This window comes from Cryptomeria japonica, chromosome 5 (assembly GCF_030272615.1).
Source record: "Cryptomeria japonica chromosome 5, Sugi_1.0, whole genome shotgun sequence".
Taxonomy (NCBI): Eukaryota; Viridiplantae; Streptophyta; class Pinopsida; order Cupressales; family Cupressaceae; genus Cryptomeria; species Cryptomeria japonica.
In genome coordinates this window covers 835,516,186-835,522,456 of record NC_081409.1, presented here as the reverse complement: position 1 = coordinate 835,522,456, position 6,271 = coordinate 835,516,186, and positions in this window count along the sequence as shown.

The following is a 6,271-nucleotide window of genomic DNA, read 5'->3' as shown; positions in this document are numbered from 1 at the left end:
TGTACCTGTATGTCTTTAAATAACTTGGATAACCAACAAGCTTATTTTTATGAACAATAATAACAATCTTATGTTTTAGATTACTTTCTAGTACAAAATAGATTATGTTCTTATGAAAGATGATGTCATTAATTAAACACTTTATACCTTTTATCATTGAGTTTACCATCTAGAATCTTACAAGCATGCAATTTTTGGAATATTTTACAAGAAGATGATCCTTCTAGATGGATAAATTTTTTGAGAGTGAGCAAAATGAAGGGTTTCTAGATAATGCATCAACGACAACAATATTTTTGCCTTTGACAAATATCCTTGAAGCAAATCATAATAGTCTCAAGTATTTCATGAAACAAAAGGGATTAAATGATAGACAACAATGTTGGGTAAGCTTCAAGGGTACAAATTTGATATTGACAAAACTTTTCAAGTGCATACATAATTGCCAACATTTCCTTGTCATGTGGAGAACCTCTTTTCAATCTCATTCGATTTTTGGCTCTCATAAGCAATTGGGTTCTTTTCTTGCAGCAAAAAATGCCAATATCAACACTGGATGCATCACACTCAGGCACACAAGGTTTAGAGAAATCTAGTAAAGGTAAAATAGGACAAGTCCTTATTACCTTCTTAAGATGGTCCATGATCTTTTGAGTCTCATCCATCTAGACAAAAGCATCCTTTTTGGTCAAATATATCAAAAGAGAAGCTAATGGAGAAAATATCTTCACAAACCATCTATAATATGTGCATAGACCAATGAATCCCCTCAAGTGAGTCACGTTCTTTGGCAATGGTGAATTACGTATAGCCTGAAAATCTCCTTGTGTGCCTTCACACCACATTCAAAAATGACATATCCCAAACACAATAGCTCAATCATGTTGAACTCACACTTAGAGGCTTGCGCAAAAAAGGAAGTTAGTTGCTAAGATACTTAACACCTCATCAAGGTGTCATATATTCTCCTCCCATGTATTGTTGTATACCAAGATGCCATCAAAGAAAACTAGCACAAATTTCTACGGCTTCTTATGGAACACATGGTTCATGCAAGACCAAAAAGTAGTTGGAGAATTTGATAACCCAAAGGGCATCACTAAATACTCAAAATGTCCATAGTGGCACTTGAAAGTTGTCTTATGCGTGTCCTCCCAAACTCAAATCTAATAGTATCCAAAGCAAAGATCTATTTAAAAGAAATAGATCACTCCATGTAGCTCATCCATCAGTTAATGATTGCATGAAATATGATACTTTTCTTGATGGTCTTCTTATTTAGTGCACAAAGTTAATGTGCATCTTCATGGTACCATCCTTCTTCACCAAGGCAACAAAAAAAATAAGGGGGCTAGAACTAGGCTGTATATGTCTCACATCAAGCAACTCACAAAGTCTTCTCAATCTCATCCTTGAATAATCTAGGATGATGGTAGGGATTTGTAATAACTGGCTTGCTATCCACAAGCTCAAGAACATGCTCAAAACCAAGATTTGGAGGTAGACCACACGGGAAATCTGAAAATACCACATTGTGCTTTTCCAACAATCCATATATGCGGACATGATATCCATGCTATCCCGTATTAGTAAAACTATTTGAAATGAAATATTGCACTAGCCACTCAGCCCCTATATGCTCAAAAACTCTCTCCATCCATCTGGTTGACATGACTCTAGGAGCCTTTGAAGATGAACCCAACAATACCACCTTTTGACCACCTATTATGAAACTTAATTGCATAGCCTTAAAGTTTATAACATATGGACTTATAGAATGCAACCACTGAACACCCAATGCAACATTAGTCTCATAGATGTTGACCACATAAAAGTCATTAGTAAGACTATAATTCCCTAAAGTCATACCCAATTGTGGAACATGGTAAAATGATATCCTCTACTTGCACCAAAATATCTTCGTGAATACGATCTATAGAAGTGAGAGCATTGGAATGAATAGAAGGTAAAGTGGGTTTAAGGGAAGTATTAACCTTATCAACCTCTTGCATCACAATGTCCTCATAAGTGGGATGAGTTTTAGGAGATGTAGATGAAGATTAAATCAAGAAGAATTATCAATGGATTTGTCTAACATATTAAATTCATCGCTATTAAATGGCTCATCAAATATATAAAAATATTGTAAAAAGAGATCTAACATGGTTAGATAAGCTTGCTTTCTCCAATATATGTTGATAGAATAATGTAGTTTTTAAAGTTTTGGTTTTCTAATCTATGAATAGAAAAACTTTCTTTAACTAATGTCTTTAAGTGATGTATTTGGTGAAATGATAAAGAATTCAATACTTAAGAAATTAAGAAAACACCATAAAAGACATAATCAATGCATATAATGTAAGAAAATAAATAATAAATTTAAAAAATACTTATAAATATGAATCAATTATATGCATATAAATTAGATTTAAAAATAAAAATAAAAAGCTATGTAAAATGTAAGATACACCAGGTTCACCAAAATGATATATGGAAAATGAGATCCTAGCCAAGTAATGCAAAATAAAATCTTAAGTCTCCATTTGTGCTTATCATTGGGAATCATAAACTAGGTTTAGTTGCAATCCTAATAAGAGAGCTAAAAAATAAGTGAGTTTATGACTCCTTTTGATTTGTAATGGATTTGAATTGTCCAATGTATGTAAATGAACTAGGTTTAATAATAAGAAATTAATAATTTTGAACATAACTAGCAAGATGCAAAACTAGAAGTCAACACTGTAGCAAAGATATGAAAATGGCATACATGGAGGAACTTGCAGCTGTAATCTGGAGTTGGATATGCTAGACATAGGAGTAGGATTACTTAGTCTAAGGGAGTCTTCATCAATAGAAGGTTCCAAATTTTAGATCCTAAGGATTTGTAGATCTATCTATCCAAAAATAAGCCAAAAGTGTCAAACACGAGAGTGGGACATCTTAGTCTAGGTTTTTTGCTTTTTCAAAGTCTAGAATTGTCTATTTCAATCGGTTTTATACTCTTGCAACCCTGTCTACTGTTAGGTCTATACCTATAGACATGAAAAGAGGAAACACATTGAATTGTATAGGGGCTTGCCTAAGTCAAACCCCATGATGGTGTTCCCACCTCCACAACAATTTGATGGTGTAAAAGAAAGATTATCCCCAAGCGGGATAGATGCTAAATCATAATTGAAAAGTTAAAATAAAATTATCAATATTTTTTCAGATAAACCCAATGAATTATTTGTATTAGATAATGAGTATAAATACCTAAACATTATAACCATTTTTGTTGAACAACCTCTCAGGAATACCACAAGCATTGAAAACCAACTCTCAACAAATAAACAAAATAATAACAAATCTATAAAAAACATGATATAAATGATGGAATATCGAACATCCCCCCTTATTACATCATTTTTTTTAAGTAATAATAAGAGTATCCTAAAAAATTTCAAACTTGACACATGTAAGAGGCTTGGTGAAGATGTCAGCATGTTGTTTCTATTGAACATAATGTACCACTGAGAGGGGGGTGAATCAGTGGTTCCTAAATTCTTTTCCTTTTTAAAACAACCTTAGAGTAGCGGTTATCACCCTAGGCACTAAACAATCAAACTGGTAAGACAAATGTGGATATCAAAAGAGGCAAACATACAAATGCAACCCACAACACCAGATGTACAAGGAAAACCCAAAATGGGAAAAACCTTGGTGAGAAATGTTGTTGGAGACTATTTCTCCAATCTAGCCTCACAATTGAAATGTTGAATTACAAAGATTTAGGGCACCAACCCTTGCACCAAGCTCCAACTCGGTGATGTATGGTGAAATACAATTTCAATACAGTTATAGCTTCAGGTTGCAAATGAGTTCTGCAACACTTGATCAAATAGATTTATGCCGATTAACGGTCTTCTCTTCTTCAGTGGATCTCGCACTGCCAGTTATCAGATTGCTCTCTCTGATTCTTGGCCTCTCTTCTTTCTCTCAACCTCTCAACACACTATGTCACACTTGGATGCCTTCTTGATTAATCACACCTCACCGGTTAGCTTAACTGTTAACCCTGCAACAGTTTACCGGTACTCTGTCTCTGTCGGTTAAACCCTTTCACCAATTTGACTACCACCTGACTCTACAACTTTCTTAGAATAAATTATAAGGAAGATGATCCTTCTTTGTGCTCAAGCTCTTTTCGCTTTCCTTCTTCACATCAAGCATCGATCATTTCTGTCTCCAGCTCACGTATTTATAAAATTGGATTAGCGCCAAAAACACACTCAAACAATGTCGTGTTAGGTTTTGCCTTCTCCAACTTGATCCAAATCAGATTTGATTTGATCTTCTTTTCCAGGGATATGGTCTTCATGACATCGATCAACACAAGCAAGACTTCGCATTCCAATGTGCATTTTCTAAATCTAGAGGTCTGCACCATGCTTTTTTGCTTTTCTCTGTCATACGACATTAATGGCTTTGTTGTTTCCTTCAGCAAACGGGTACGAAGATCAAATCTTATTGGAGGATCAGTTCAGTTGTTTTCCAGCTTGCCTTCCTTGAGCTGCAATCCTTTGGCATCCTCCGTGACTTGCGGGTTCTTCATAAAAGTCAACCTACGTGCTGATTTGTTACGTTGATGCACACTCCACTAACCTGTGCAATACCACCACCTAGCATCCAGTTGTCATGCTTGTCAACATCCACCTCTACTTGGATTCCTATGTCAATATAGTACACCTTACCGGTATGACCAACAAACATCCTTTGTATCGACAACACATCCTCATGATAAGTCATCTTGCCTTTTGGTATTTTTTCATGCCATCCTCTCTGTTATGCTCACCGGGTGTTGTTGTGATTCTTTTAACACTCTGCCTCTTCATACAAACAAACTGCCAACCTTCATGTCGGGTTCGTGCCTTACCGATAAGCCTGCTAACCGGTAGATGACACAATTCATGTGTAGCGGTAGCCTTCCTTCTGTCTACTCACTCACATGTGCATTGCCATCATATGTCTTGCTCTTCTTATACCGGTCACCACTTCCTACTTACTGGTGACCTTGCCAAACCAATTGACATCAATGACAACTTAATGCCAATAATGCCAACAATCTTCCCCTTTGGCGTTGATGTCAACTTATTGCAAGACACTTCATACCGACAAATTTCTCCCCCTTTGACACAATGACAAAGGGTACTGTATACTCCCCCTTTGATCCATACCTAGCTCCCCCTTTGGCTGCTACCAATGATTGCAGCTGGTACTGAGATCTGGTTCAAGAGTTATAGATGTTGCTATGAACTCCACTTGAACCATATAAATCCTTCCTTTCTCAAGTGCATTAGGCAGATGACACAACTCCCAACTTGTGTCTTAGGTACTCAAAAGTGCTCACAGGCAAGGGTTTAGTGAAAATTTATGCTACTTGTTCTCCGATAGGGACATAATCCATCTTTACTTCATGTCCTTCAACCTTCTCTCTAAGGAAATGATACTTGATAGCTATATGCTTTGTCCTAGAATGCATCACTGGATTCTTTGATATGTTGATGGCACTCAAATTATCACACCAGATGAGAATAGGATTAGTGATGTCCACCTGTATGTCCTTGAGAGTTTGCTTCATCCAAAGCACCTAAGAGCAACATGTAGCTGTAGCAATTTATTCTGCTTCAGCAGTAGATAGGGAGACTAAATCGTGCTTCTTGCTATGCCATGAGACCAACTAGTCACCAAGGAAGAATGCACCACTACTTGTGCTCTTTCGGTCATCAATGCAACCTGCCCAATCGGTATTAGTGTACACTTTCAAGATGAATGTCCCTTATTTAGGGTACCACAAACCATAATTGAGAGTTCCTTGGAGGTACCTAAAAATTCTACTTACAACATTCATATGTGACTACTTAGGTGCAGCTTGAAATTTGGCCACCATGCACACTGCCTATACTATATCCGGTCTAGAGGAAGATAGATACAATAGACTCCCTATCATGGATCTATACAATGTCTGATCCACCACCGGTGATTCATCATTCTTGCTTAATTTACTTCCGGTCACCATGGGGGTACTTACTGATTTGCATCCTCCATTTGAAATTTCTTCAACATATCTTTTGCATACTTGGTTTGTGAGATAAAGATTCCCTTATCTTGCTGTAATATCTACAAAACAAGGAAGTATGTCAATTCACCAAGCATTGACATCTCAAATTTTGACTACATTTGATCAGCAAATTCTTTGCAAAGGGTGTCCTTATTACCTCCAAAAATAATC